Genomic DNA, 14786 nt, shown 5'->3' with positions numbered 1-14786 from the left:
CAGCGGGGGCTGCAAGGGAGCTCAGAGCACCCCCTGCCCTCCCCCCGCCCCCTGCCCTCCCCCCACTGCCCCCACCCTCCCCCCGCCCTCCCCCCACTGCCCCCACCCTGCCTCCCGCCCTCCCCTACTGCCCTCCCCCCGCCCTCCCCCCACTGCCCCCACCCTCCCCCCGCCCTCCCCCCACTGCCCCCACCCTGCCCCCCGCCCTCCCCCCACTGCCCCCACCCTCCCCCCGCCCTCTCCCCACTGCCCCCACCCTCCCCCCGCCCTCCCCCCACTGCCCTCCCCTGCCCTCCCCCCACTGCCCTCCCCCCACTGCCCTCCCCCCACTGCCCCCACCCTGCCCCCCGCCCTCCCCCTGCCCTCCCCCCACCCCACTGCCCTCCCCCCACTGCCCCCACCCTCCCCCCGCCCTCCCCCTGCCCTCCCCCCACCCTCCCCCCGCCCTCCCCCACTGCCCTGCGGCAACGCTGGTGTCACTGTGTACGATTCACACACATGCCCGGCTTCCCGGTCCCTTCCTGGAGGTCTCAGCGCCAAGGCGCCCCTGCGTCATCTTTTCCACTGACCACGTCCCCGGGGAGAGACAGGAGGCCCACGGCCCACGTACCAGCCCCCGAGCCTGTGCAGAGCCTGAGTGCCTGTGACCCCCTCCTCTGGACCTTCGGGTCTTTTGTGGATTGTTGGGTGGGAAGAATCTGAAAACATACGATAAAATCAAATTTAAAGTTGTTACTACTGGTTTTCTAAACAAAGTAATAAACCAGCTTCCTAATCACAGGTTGGCATGCTCCCCATGTTTACTGCTTTGGACCAAAGTCCCCGGAGAAGGAGTATAAACAGCACAGAGACGTCAGCGCGGGCGCCCCCGGAAAGACCCGTTGTCATTCCCATCGGTGACCCCTATTGTTAGCAGCTTCCTCTCCACTCAGACGTCAAATCCACTGCCAGGGAGAGCCCGGTGGGGGGGCGGGGATAATTAAGGCGGCAGGCGACAGTTACACACCCGCCCATTTGGGGAAGAGATACTGTTTATAGGGAGAGCAGCTGGTACTCAGAAGGTCCGAGGTACCTTGGGTGTGAGGGGCTACTTTGCGCGAGTCTGTTCTGTGGGCTGGTGCTGGGCACACCCCACCCCCAGGGAGCTGAGAGGGGCCCTGCTCCCTGCGGGGGGAAGAGGATGCGACCCTTTGCCAGGGGCCCTATTTCGGCATCAGTGCTTATTCCGTGCATTTTTGGTGGAAGGAACGTTTCCAGCCCTGACCTCTGTAGGATGTGGTGAAGGGCTGGCCACCTGACACTAATCCAAGAGAGGTCTGACGTGGGTGTCCATCTCCTCCAGGGTCCAGCAGACAAAGATGGACACTAGCGGACACACATGGAGCCGCCAACCGTCCAAGGGGCCGTGGGAGCCTAAGACGGAAGCCGTGATCTCTGTCACGGAGTTCACCTGTGCAGGGGCACAAATGGCAGAGACAGGGGTGGGAGAGCCCCTGCGGGTGTCCCGGCCCCCAGGGACTGACATGACCCCTGTTCCCTGGCCTCCCGTCCACAGCCTCCCAGTGGGAACCTGGGAGCTGCTCCCAGGAGGGGGCCACCCGGCCGGAAGACTGTGTCTGCGTCCAGCGCTCTGACGCTCTCTGGAGGGGACGGTATTTGACAGTCTCCTTCCGCCACCCTCCTGGCCTTTCCCAGCAGCTGTGAAGTCGTGAGTCAAGTTTGCTTTTATCCTGGAGCTTTATCACCCGATGAGATTGTAAGTGCCCGGAGCCAGGGTAGTATTTCACTTTCCTGTTACATCCGCCTTCCCAGGCCTCAAACACAGTGGTAGCAAAAGAATGAAATCTCCCCACCTCTGCCCGACCCGGCTCAGGTCCCTTTGGGCTGCCCTGGTGTCCCCCCTCCCTGCTCCAGCCCCCGCCTCTCGGGGGAGGGGACACCTGCCACCGCCCCCCTCCTCACGCTGGTGTTGTGCGCTAAATGCCTGGCTAAGACGGCCAGCCTGAAAGAAGGAAATCCTGTCGCTTGTCACAACGGGGACTGACCTGGAGGACATGACGCCGACTGACGTGAGCAGGCAGAGGGGCAAAGGCTGCAAGGGCTGAGCTCTGAATAGTCAGACCCAGAGGAGCAGGCGGGCCGGGGGCTGCAGGGGCGGCTCAGCGGGCGTGGAGTCTCGGTTACGGAGACGAGGGTGCTCCACAGCTGCTGACGGCACAGCGCCCTGGTTGAGAGCCCTGTGCTGTGCACCTGAAACCGCGTCAGGAGGGCAGGTCTCACGTTAAGTGAGGGGGGTGCAGGCAGCTCGGGGTGAGGGCTTCATCTGTTCCCTTGATTGTGGAGGGGCTCTCGGTGCTCTCGCAGGTCCAGGCTCATCGCACCGTACACGGTAACGGTGTGGCTCTTCGTATCTCAACTGTCCTCAGTAGAGCTGTTCAAAAATGGAAATAGTGAAATAAAAGAACAACAGATGTTAGCGGAGCCGCTTTAATTTTTCACTCTCTCTTTACTGAACCTCACGATTCCCCTGACCTAGTCCAGCAGCCACAGGGGCCACCTGGAGGCTGGGCCCCTCTGAACAAACCGTCCCCTGCGGGCGGAGCCCCTCCCCGCGGCAGCCCCTACGGCCAAGGCCCCGGACTCTGGTTTGATGAGGCGGCTGGGCCTCGGGAGGGCCGGGCCCTGGGTTTCTGGGCTCTGTGTGCTCATTGCAGGGTTGGGTGCACGGCTTTGCAAACATAAGGTGGCTTGCCCCGTAAGGAGAAAACAGCCCTGGGATACTCGGAGCTACGCCATGTCACACCCGCTGTGCCCTGAGGGGCCGCTGGGCCACGGCCAGGCTGGGGGCCCCGCATCATCAGACCTCAGGAGTCGAGCAAACGAAGAAGACGTGGCCGCGACCTGGGACCCAGAGGGGGCGGCTCAAGTCCGTGCTGGACAAGTGGACCCACCGCCAAGCAGGAGCGCAGCCTCGCGTCCGTGCCGGGCCTCGGGGCTCAGGGGTAGGCGAGCGTGGGGTCCCCCCCGGTCGCCCTGAACCACGGGGACAAGGCCTGATTCTCTGAATATTACAGCACTGCCAGTATTTATTGAATGTGTACCACGTGCCAGGCACTCTTCTAACCGTTTCCACGTATTTAATCTTCAAAACGACCCAGTGCTGTAGGTATTTTGTGGTCCCCATTCACAGATGGGGTAACTGAGGCAGAGCGTGACTAAGAAACTTCTTCGAGGTCACCCACCCAGTAAGTGGCCAGGCCGGGATGTGAGCCCAGGTTGCTGACTCTGGAACCCAAACTCCGAGTTGCGCTGCTAGGCAGAGTCTCCCAGAGGGGCGTTTCCACCCCCAAAAGCACACTGTCAGCATTTGGCCTTCCGTGGGGATGTCTCCCCAGAGGCTCAGGGTTGGGGCTCACGGTGGGTATGCCACGTGCACGACCCCGAACATGGGGGCCTCTTAAACGCATGCACAGGAGATCCCCAGGCGCTCGGAGACTAAAGTCAACTCCAGCTGCTACAGGACCGGGCGTCAGTGTTGCACTGAGTCCCAAGGGAGCGGCGCCAGATCCCTTCAGGGCCTACCATGTGCTCTTCTCCAGTCTCCTTCGGTTTCTTGGAAAGTACCTGAGATGAGGGAAGAAAGTCCAGATGCTACCGTGCACCGAGTTATCTTTCCTGCTTCCCAGGAGGCGTGATTCCCAAGGAACCGAAAGAGCCCAACACAGGTGCGAGGTCGTGGGGCTGGTGCTGCGCCCGACCCTAACCCCGGAGCATCCCGCGTCGCTGCTCGGACCTGATGTTCTGTCCTGAGAACCTGAACTGAGGTTCACATGACGTGAGGAGAACGTTAGACGTCAAAGTGCGAGTTCGCTTTAAGCATTTTGCCTCTTAAAACTCTTGTGTTTCCAGCCAGCACTTGTTCTGGGCGACGGGCCGTGTTTATAGAGCGAAGCAGGAGGGTCAGGGTCTGGAGAAGGGACACAGACACGCGGTTCTCGCTCCGAAAGCTCGTTTCACTTATAAGCGAGGTCGGTGTGCACTAACAGAGCACCTCACCTGTCTGTGACACCCCTTTAGAGTCAGAGCACCTGCCGACGTGCGCTGGGCCCGAGGGACAGCAGCGCATTACCTGGGCCGCGACTGTCCTTGGGTAGCCTGTGTCCCTGCCTCGCTGCCCACGCGCTTTCCTTGCGGGGCATCCAGCGCTGTTGGGATGGACGAGGCGGCCCCCAGGCGAGGCTGCGTCAGCTGTGTTCCGACCAGGGCTCCTGGAAGCCAGGCGCGCTGGGCCTAAAGCCTCACACTGCTTCACTGACCTGACCGCGAGCGGATGTCCATCAAAGCCAGACACCCGGCAGAGTTTTCCTCAAGTATCAGGCTTGTCTGCTGAGCTGTCAAGTCTTCTGTGCATTCGTGTAACATCTGGGGATCTTATCAGCTGCCAGGTGGATGGATCCTACTGTCCTCACGGCCAGGCAGCCTGGTCACTTTGGTGACTTTGTAGCAACACGCCTACGTCATGGCAGCCACGGCTCCTTTTCTCCCCCTCCCCGGATGGCCGGGAACAAAGCAAAGAGCTCAGGAGGACTGGAGCGTGGCTGTGACTGTGACCAAACGAAGCCAGGACCTGCTGTCCAGGGCAACGCAGGAAGGGCCCCGGAGGCCACCGGGCTGCTGTCACAGCTGAGTGCAAGGGCCGGGGGGCTGCTGCTCCCAGCATCGTGGCACCTTGCTCCTGGGCGGGCCCGGGCGTGGTATGGGCCTAGGTACGCCATAGGCCCAGGTGGCCGCCCCTCCGGAGGGTCGGGGGGTAAACCTTGGTGTTGTCATGGCAGCGTCTTCTCTGCAGGGCTCCAAGCTGGGAAGGCTGCGTGAGGGCGGCCCCTGGGGCCTGCACCGACCCCCCACCCCATCTTGGAAGACGGCTTCCCCCGGGGCCTTAGGATCTGGACGGGCTCGGGGCCTGCTACCCTCCATTCTTCCCTTTCTCCCCTTTGGGACGGGGCTGTTTGTCCCTCGGAAGCGGCTGCCTGTCCGGTTCCACAGGCTCTCGGCCGGAGAGGACCTGGCCTCGGTGAATCGCCTCAGCCGTGTAGTTCAGGTGAGACTCGGGACTTTTCTGAGTTGATGCCAGAACAAACAACGTTCTGCGTGTGAGGATGTAGATTTTGGGGGGCCAGGAGCAGAATGCTGTGGACGGGCTGTGTCCCGCCCCCAAAATTCATATGTTGAAATCGTAACTCCCAAGGTGATGGTGTTAGGAGGTGGGGGGCTTTGGGGTGATTAGGTCATGAGGGTGGAGCCCCATGGGATTAGGGCTCTTATAGAAGGGACCCGAGAGAGTGCCTCACCCTTTCTCACGTGTGAGGACACGGCAAGGCGGCCCTAGAAAGGGGGTCCTCCGCAGACCAGACCACGCTGGCGTCTTGGTCCTGGACGTCCAGACCCCAGAACCGTGGGAGCTAAGTTTCTGTTGTTTGTGAGCCCCGAGCCTGTGCCGTTCTGCTATGGCTTCCACACCGACCCAGGCGCGGCAGCAAAGTGCGAAGTGGGTCCTTGCAGTTATTTACGTCTGAACAAACGTCCCTCCCAGAAAGTCGGAATCTCTCTGACTTGGAGGCTGCTCAGGCCCACGAGGAGATGCACAGGCCCGATGCCCCAAAAGATCTGCCCAAAGTGCCCAGCTGGGAGGTGGCAGGGCTGAACCCCAGCCTGGTGACATCCTTATAATAACCGCAGAGCCCGAGGAGGCCAGTGCTCTGCAAGCGGGAGGGAGTGCCGGTGGGATCCCAGACCTGGGACTGCCCTCCCCCCAGGCCCTGCCCTGTGTGGCTGCAGGGGGGCCTGTGGCCCCAGCAGAACAGGGGCTGAGTTCGGGGCGTAGCCCTGTCTGAGGAGGGCTCCACAGGGGTCCCCACCTGGTCACTCACAGCCTGAGAGCATCACTCAGACCAGAGGCTTTTACTTTCCCAGTTGGGGTCTTTCTGGACAGTCAGTTCTGCGTCCCAGAGTCCTTGCCCCAATCGGTCAGAAGTCATTTATGGGCTGCTGGGGGATCTTTGTGAAGTTTCCCTTGAACAAATCCCCAGTAAATTATGGAAGGGACACCCTGCCTTGCTACCAGGTAAGTGATGCTGTGACAGTAGGGAAGCACTCTGAATTTTGCATTTCCTCTTAGAATGCACAGGGCACTGGGCTCCTTGCTGAGCTCAGGAATGGCAATGCAGAGCCCGTTAAGGCTGTGAAAGGGCAAAGCTGGAGAAGCAGGGCCTCGGTCTGTGGAGGCGTCTGGTTAACCTGAGCCTCGTGAGACAGGATGCCGTCTGCAGGTTCCCCGAACTGAGCCGGGATCCAGCAGGTGTGGCCACGCCCAGGCCAGCCCCTCTGTTACCTACAGAGGGGGGCGCGGTGACTTTTTATTCTGAGTCCAGAAGTGTATTAATTGTTGTCATTCAGTTAGCTCAGCTCAGTTTCCAAGGCTCAGTCCTGATGTAAAACCTCGGTCTCCATCTCTCCCTCTCCACCCTGTCCCGCCCCACCTGGGCGCAGGTTTGGGATGGATGGGGGCGCTGCTCTCCACTCTCCCTCCCCCCAGCGTCTCCCTGGACCCAGGGCGGGGCAGGGCGGGGAGATGCACGCACGTGCACCTGCGGGCTGACTTGCGGGCTGTCTCCTGGAGACCAGCGTGTGGGGTTGGCCAGGCGCACCACCGCCACCCCTGTGGCACCACTTCTAGCCGATCCCGATGATGGCCACCCTCCCCTGGGGCCTCTGCACCAAACCTGGGCCATGGGACCGCTACCGCCTTTTGGGTGGATGCCTCTATACACATTGTTGAGTTTAAGGTGCCCGGTGTGGCAGTGTGATACGTGGTACATCAGGTGAACACCACGATGAGCTTAGTGAATGCCTCCACCACATCACACAGTTACCGCTCCGCTTCTGCGCTAAGAACCTTCAAGATCTACCCTCTTAACAACATTCACATTTAGAATACGGTGTTGATAACTGTAGTCACCACGCTGAACAACGGAGCCTGGAACTTCCTCATCTGTAACTGTTCAACGGGAGGTTTGTATCCTTGGGGCACCATCTCCCCATCTCACACGACAACCCCCTGCCCGCAGCCCTTGGTAACGACCATCCTACTCTTTCTCTTGAGTTTGGTTTTTCTAGATTCCACATGTAAGGGAGATCACACAGTGTTTGTCTTTCTGTGTCTGACTCATTTCGCTCAGCCTAACGCCCTCAGGGTCCATCCGTGTTGCTGCAGGTGGCAGGACTTCATTGCTTTTTACGGCTGAGTAACATTCCATTGTGTGTATGTACATCGTCATCCATGCATCCGTCGATGGACACTTAGGTTGCTTCCATATCTTGGCTACTGTAAATAATGCTGCAGTTAACATAGGAGTACTTATATCTTTATGAATTAGTGTTTTTGTTTTCTTCAGAAAAATGCCCGGAAGTGGAATTACAGAACACGTGGTAGTTCTGTTTTTAGCTTTCTGAGGAACCTCCACACTGTTCCGCACAGCAGCTGCACCCGTTTACGTTCCCACCAACAGTGCGCGAGGGCTCCCTCTTCTCCGTGTCCTCGCCAGCGCTTGCCATCTCTCGTCTATTTCATGAGGCTGTTGTGGCAGGTGTGAGGGGGTGTCTCCCCGAGGTCTGGTTTGCATCCCTGACATCCCTGGTGTTGAGCACCCTCCAGCCATTCTCACGCTACGTGCTGGCTGAGCCACAGCTGGTCCCTCCCACAGCATGCTGGGTGAACCCTGCCCTCTGTCTTCGGAGTGTTCTGCCCGCGCCTTTGGCCGGGGCTACAGGAAAGGCAGCTGACGGGGCCCCAGGCCCGGGGCTTATCCTGGGAGCCCCGTGAGGGCAGAGACCGCCCCCAGCCCCACCGCCTGCTCAACACTCACCTGGATCCAGCGCCCAGGGGGAAGTTGCCCAGGAGAGGCGGGTGTGTCCTGAGGTCCCCGAGGGCCCCGGGATGCCCCCTCAGATGGATGCTGGCTCTGCACCCCAGCTCACAGGTGAGGCTGTCTGCCCAAGGCTGTGGGTTTCTTCACAGCATCCTTTTCAAGTCTCCTCTTTTTCTTTGCTGCCCCTCCGCTCCGCCATGTGGGACAGTCTAGTGCACGAAACAGCGCACCCAGGCCTGGCGGGCAGCTCCCGCTACCTTCCAAGAGCCATGTCTCCACCTCTCCCAGGGCCCCCTCCTCTCTCCTGAGGGCAGGCTCCCCCGGCGCCTGGGTTCTCAGAACCCGACCTGCACACCCTCCCAGCTCTCCTGTTTCTCGCCTCCCCTTTCAGGGCTGACTTTCTGTAACAGTTGCTAAGAGGATGTGTTCAGTATCCGGGGATAATCTTACGTTCTGCCTCTTGTTTCTGGGACGGGCCGGGGCAGTGATGCAGAGCAGGCCTGTGCTCTTGGGACACTCAGGCTAAGATGCTTTGTGCAGGGTGGGGTCAGGGGGTGACATTCCAATTGATCCGTGACTGTGTTTCCCTGAAGCAAACACTTGTTTTTAGGCCTGTGTTTATATGCATCGAAGTTTGATCCTGTCTCTGACACCTTACCAGCTGTGTGACCTTGGGCAAGTTACTGGACCTCTCTGCCTTATTCTGTAAAACAGGGTAGAAACAGTGCCAGCCTCCTAAATCCTTGTGAAGATTTAATCAGTTCACATCATGGAAAGAACTTAGGAGCGTCCCCGAAACATAGTAAGTGCTCAGTAGTGTTGGGTGGGATCGTTATGACTGTTATACTTTATGCCACATTCAGTGATTTTTATAGCAAGATGGCACCACGTGTGCCGTAATTTAAGGAGAGAGTAAAGGTCCGATATGGATTGAGAGGGAGGGAGGGACTGGCTCACGGGATCACGGAGGCCTGCAAGTCTGCAGTCTGCAGCATGGCCGCAGCCTGGGGACCCGGGAAGAGCTGAGTCTGGACAGTCTGGAGGCAGAATTCCCTCTCCCTCGGGGACCTCAATCTTTTCCTCTTCGACTGATTGGACGAGGCCCACCCACACCGGAGAGGGTGATCTGGTGGTCTACATGTTCATCATGGCTACAAAACACCCTCAAGATGACATCCAGACAGTTTGAGCAAACATCCGGGCACCGAGGCCAGCAGACTCAACCCTGAAGCAGCGCTGGAGTTAGCGGCTTGGTCCCAGAAATGCACCAGCGAGAGGTGCTTCAGGGGCGAAGGTGACAGTGAGTGGGAAGAGCTGACTGACAAAGGGAGTGGGAGCCAGTGAGAGCAGCACGGCCAGAGGTTTGCATTTCCCTTTGTTTTGCTCTTGGTTTAAAGATGGGCTAGACCCCGCCAGCAGTTCTCAAAGTGTGGACCAGCGTCACCGGGGTTCCCGTGAGAAGGGCATGTTCCTGGGTCCCCCAGACCTACTGGATGGGGAACTCTGGGGAGAGGGTGCTGGCCTTCCGGGGTTAACGAGCTCTCGGGGGACCCCAGTCACCTCAAGTTGGAGCACCACTTGCGTACACTTTTGTGCTGAAGCGGGGGAAGGCGGGACCGGGAGGACGGGGTGGTACCTGGGAGAGAGGAGGCCCCGCCCAGGTGGCCGTGGAGGCCTGAGGGCACGTGGCCTGGGGCCAGTTGTGCTCCTGGACAAGTGTGGCTGTTTTTGCCCTTGGACCAGTGGGAAGGCGGACGTGCCCCCTGCACTTTGGGGAGGGCTGGGCCAGGCGTTTCTGGACACTCCGCCAGGTGACTGGCCTTCCCTGCAGTTGGAGGCGGGAGGTCGTGATGGGGGCAGGCTGGCCTGACGCGGGTACAGCGGGGTTTGCATCAGGTGCAGAAGCCCAGGCCGTGTGTCCACAGGGAGAGGCTCACACCTTTCCTGACCCCCACGCCCTTCGCTGGGCTGCACTCTGAACCGCACAAAACTGCTGACATTCAGTGGGTCTTGACGTTAAAAAAGAAAAACCATCAGTTTCTTAGCTTTACTCCACTTTCCATGTGTGGCTATCGTACCTTCATTTCATGTTGCAATTATGTGTTTCCAGATCTTTCTTGCCCCCAGACCCTTGAGCTCTGAGGGCAAACGCTGGGCAACCTTCACCTTTTCACCCCCGCCCCCGCCCCCCCCCCCGCTCCTGGCCATCGGTGCCGACGGTTAGGGCACACGCTGTGCTGACACGAGCTGCCCACTTGAATCCCCAAAACCACTGACGAAAACGGGCACTTCCTCCCGAGACACTCCCTCTGTGATGCCAGCCTCTAAGGGATGGCCAACCCCGCGGTAAGGAGAGGCCAGCCAGGGTCAGAGCGCACACGTGGTGCACGCACATCCCTGGGAAGCGGTGCCATGGCCGGGCACACTCACGACTGGCATCTGCAGGATGCCGGGCTGCAGAACGCGCTGGGTGGCTTCGTGCCAACCGTGGCGAGGTCCCAGGGCCCGAGTCTGGGCGCGCGCTTCCCACCTGCGCCTCGCGTCCTCGGGGCAGGCGGCGCAGGGGGAGCGGCCGGTCCACCCCTCCACCCGCGGACCCACCGACCTACTCACCATGGGCGGCGCGGGGAGGGCGCGCTCGGCTGCTGCGGCCTCTGCACCTGCCTGGGGGCGGCCGGAGGTAACGGCGGGCAGGTTCCCGTGCTCGCGCCCGGAGCTTCCCCTGTCTCTGCGGGGAGGGCAGAGAGTCGAGCGGCTGGAGGGGTGGGCCGGGCTGCGCCTCTGCGCCCGCGGGGAGGGGAGGGGCGCGCTGCGGGCTGAGGTCGCGGCGGGGTGCGCCCGCCCGCCCGCGGGGCTCCCAGGTGGCCTTGGGGGTGCGCGCGCGGGACTGTCCGGGGTCCGTAGGTGCGCGCGCGGGGCTCCCGGGTGACCGCGGGGGGGGGCCCTTGCCGAGCACCCTGGTCACCGCGGGGGTGCACTCGCGGGGCTCCCAGGTGGCCGCGGGGAGACGCGGGGCGCGCACCGCTTCCGCTTCCGCCGAGCAGCTCCCCGCACCCCGCGCAGGGCGCGCCTCCTTGGCGAGGCTCGGGGACCAATCCCGGGAAGGCAGCGCTGCCGGCCCCCTCCCCACCGCCTACCCCGCCCATAAAGCACCTCTGGTGCAGAGGAAAGCAGGGCTGCGGGACCCTTCTGCTCGGTCTCAGGATGAGGTTCTGGCTGAGAAATGACGAGATGGCCCTGGAGGAAATGGTGCAGAGACTGAATGCGGTTTCCAAGCGCACTGGTAGGCGGAGCCGCTGGCCCTGAAGCCCGTTCTTGAGCTTGACATCATGTGCTGAGTCTAGGGAGATGCGGCTGGGTTTTCTGTAACAGCCTGCATTTCTTCTTCCAAGCTGAGGTAACAGGACAGCAGAAGGACGGCTTTGGTCTGGCAGCTGATAGGCTCCGTGGCCGGTCAGCCTGATTTTATTCCGCCTAGGAAGGGGGACAGAATTGCAGATTGGTGGCGGGCTTTCTGGGAGACCCCAGGTTTGTACGGGGAGCCGTGGTCTGAAATCTGCTCACTCAACCCGCATTTCGGCTTCATGGCTACAGTCGCAATGGAGAAAGCGTATGTGTTTGTGGCCTGAAAATAACGTGAGCCCGGGCGTTTCGAGCTGGTGTAGGGCTGGGGGAGCGTCAGAGGCTCATCTTGAGGAGGGGGTATCTGGTCAGTCAGGTAGTTCTTCTCTCCACCAAATATGACGCGAACCTAAGACAGATGTTGGAACGCGGTGTGGCTGTGGAGCGGGGCACAGCTTGACTCGATGCTCGTTTTCTGCCCCGAGTAAAGGATGACTCACGATTAGCTTTGAGGACAAGTTCCCAGGGGGTCGTTTGGATTCAGGAGAGCCCTGCGCAGGCCGCGCTGGGCGCTGCTTTCAGGCGGTCACTTCTGAGCCTTCCTGCTGCGTGTGCAGGGGCACATCGGCCTGGGCTCGTTTTCCTTGAAATGAGTGGGAAATAAGCGGGTATTATTAACAGTGAGTCGCCAGCCTATTGCCTGACGTCGCCCTGCGTTGTTACAGACTGTGGCCTCATTGTCTGAATAATGCTTTCCTGAGAGATTAGGTTATTTGGTGTGGGGCATGGTATCCCCCCAACCCTCTCTTATAAGCGCGGGACCCAAAGATTTGGAGAGCAAAGCAATGACTAAGTCGGTGTAAACACACTGTGTGTGATGGTCTAACCAAGACTTTGGGAGACATTGTTTTTAATGGTGATTTTTGTGATTAAAGCTGCTGGATTTATTGTAAATGGGTCAAAAGCAAATAAAGCCATTTTGTGCCACGTGGCCCCTTATTCTTAGGAAGGGACCCCTTTTTCTGACACGCAAGTTGTGTTTCGCTGGGTACAGGATGCGGCGTGCAGCTGAGGTGAAGGGCACGGGACTGGGCTCCAGGTGCCCTCTGCACTGGGCTGGAGCTGGGATTACAGAGCCAGCGGGAACTGTTCCCAAGAGTGATGTCATCCCTGCGTTTCAGGGATGCAGGCTTCTTGGTGAGCTCGGGAGACGCATGTGCACTTTGAATTGTGAAAAGGCCTCCTGCCCAGAGCGGGGAGGTGCTGACCGCCCCCCGAGTCATGCTGCGAGCCGGGCCCTGGGGGACCATCGCCTCGCTCTAAACAGCAGCTCTCTAGGTGTGTCCTTTGACACACCTGTGCTCCAGGCTCCAGTCTCACCAAGACTCTTGAAAATCCAGGTCAGCAGATGCTGGCCTTAGGAACACCCCATCGGGCTTGGTTAGCGGAGACCTGCTTCCCTCCCACTAACGCTGCCTTTTCACTCCTGCAATGGGGAGGTGCCACCGGACGGAGGCTGTGAGACATGGCGCCGGGCGTGTGTCGTGCGGTGTCGACACGGTGTCCCTCGCCGAGCGTGGGTGGGTTACACGTGCTCTTGTGGGAACGGGGATATAGGTCACTGTAAACCCCCTGCCAGCTCAGGTCTGTATCCCCAGCACTTCCTCGGAGGAAGCCCCGTCCGTAGCAGAACGGCTCTGTCTGGAGGCCACAGAGGTCACCTGGATGCTGCTGTCGCGATTCAGGGGAGGGGGTTCGGAGAGGAGGCTCGGGTGCCCTGAGCTCTCCCGGGGCTGGGTGGCAGCTCCCTGCGCGGAGCTGGACCCTCCGAGGCCCTACCCCGGACCGGCAGCGTTTTCTCTCGCCTGCTGTGCGGACGTGCCGCCGCCTGATTTTAGCTTCAGGGTTATCGTGGCCCCGTGTCCTCCAGGACAGTCATCATCCGGTCAGTCCACCTGTGAGGGAGGCTGACGCTTGCTGCCCGTGTGGCCTGTGAGGCTGTTGACCTTGAGAATTTAAATTCTCTGGACTCTCGAACTCAATCTTTAGTCACAGGGCCGGGACCCCCTTCCATGTGCTTGGGCTCCTTTTCCAGCATTTTCATTGTTTTGGTTTTCTCCCTAGATTTGCAGTAAGTGGGGACAAAGTACGAAACATTTCAGGCAGGGATGCTAATGGATCGAGTCCTTGTAACATTTGCCCAACTGGAGCGTCTGGATCTTCTGGAGGGAATCATCTCAGGTTCCGGGGCCACCCCTAGAGTTTCTGATTCAGGAAGTCAGGGGCCTGAGAATTTGCATTTCAAGTTCTCAGGTGACATTGAAGGTACTGGTCCAGGAAGCAAAACTGGAGAAACACTTAGTAGAAACGTCTTCAAATCTAGTGCCACCTTCTCCACTGATTGCCCTTGAGCGAAGTGCCAGCTTCTGTCGTGGGTGGATGGACGGACACACGGATGGATAAGGATGGATGGGTGGGTGGATGGACGGACGGACGGATGGACCCATGGACGAGGTTGCACACAAGACAGTAAAGATAGAAGCTCTACCACATTTCAGAGTTTTCATGTCTCCTGATGAGGGCTAACAACTCCTAGCTCTTTGCATGTTGAAGGAACAAATCATTGGTTTGCATCAGGACGTAAGCAGTGAGGCCGTTCAGCCCCGGGACCCTTACTCTTTATCCAGACATCTTCCTTTCTGCCCTTTCGGTCCCATCATCTCATCTTTTACACCACCTTTAACCACAAGGCAAGAAGCTAAATGCAACTGCTGTCCCAGCTGCTAACTCGGCCTGTTGGGGGCAGGGATGCTGTCCCAGCACCATCATTCTAGCAGCACCTGAGTACATGGTGTTCACGTGTCTGACCTGTTCCCTTTAAGGACCCAGGCGTCCCACAGTCGTGTCCTCTGAAAGCCGTGATCAGTTTGCAAGAAGTGAGGCTTTGTAGGGTTCCTATCGCTGAGCTCCCTAGAGAGCCCCGACAGAGGGAAGCGGATGTAGCTTTGTGCCAGGCCTGACCTGAGCCGTCTCTTTGTAGGGAAAACAGACACCGTTGGGTGGAGAGGACGTGCAGGAGACTGACGGCCCGGGGGAGGGGCCGCTGCAGCCACAGCCTGTCCTCGCCTGTGCGGCGGACTCCGCTGGGCGCTGGGTTGTTCCTAAGGAAACCGTTCGGCTCTGCGGCTGGTCGTTGTGGTCCTGCCGCCCCCCTGCACTCCCGCCCCACCTGGGACAGCCTGGCTTCAGCCCAGGACTGCCACCTCCGCCCCCGGCGCGCCCACTTCTCGCCCGAGGCGGGCTCTGCCCTGGTCGTGCCTGGTCCCTCCAGGATGTGCCTGCCTGGGCAGGGGACTTCCTCCCTTCTGCGTGGCAGGGCTTGTGGTGGCTCTTCTGTGTCCAGGGTCTCTGGTGACGCTCACCCCTTCCTCCGGACCCCCGACTGGTGCCCACGCCCTGTGGTTGGCATCGCTGGGGCTGAGCTGCCTTTTCTCTGTACCAGCCTGAGTCCTACAG

General features: G+C 60.0%; 1 long non-coding RNA gene across 1 annotated transcript; it reads right to left on the bottom strand.

Moving 5' to 3' along the window:
- Nucleotides 1-464: 464 nt before the first annotated feature.
- Nucleotides 465-11031, bottom strand: LOC111176370 (uncharacterized). Its single transcript, XR_004023931.2, has 3 exons — nucleotides 10542-11031; nucleotides 2046-2431; nucleotides 465-698 (listed from the first exon to the last, which is right to left on the bottom strand). It is a non-coding gene; the product is annotated as an uncharacterized LOC111176370 (long non-coding RNA).
- Between the last annotated feature and the right edge of the window lie 3755 nt (nucleotides 11032-14786).

The sequence above is a fragment of the Delphinapterus leucas genome, chromosome 18 (assembly GCF_059928025.1).
Source record: "Delphinapterus leucas isolate spDelLeu-1000000601 "Yukka" chromosome 18, BTC_Dleu_Yukka2, whole genome shotgun sequence".
In the NCBI taxonomy this organism is placed as follows: Eukaryota; Metazoa; Chordata; class Mammalia; order Artiodactyla; family Monodontidae; genus Delphinapterus; species Delphinapterus leucas.
Note: the sequence above shows the minus strand (reverse complement) of the source record. Positions and strands in the feature narration are given on the sequence as shown.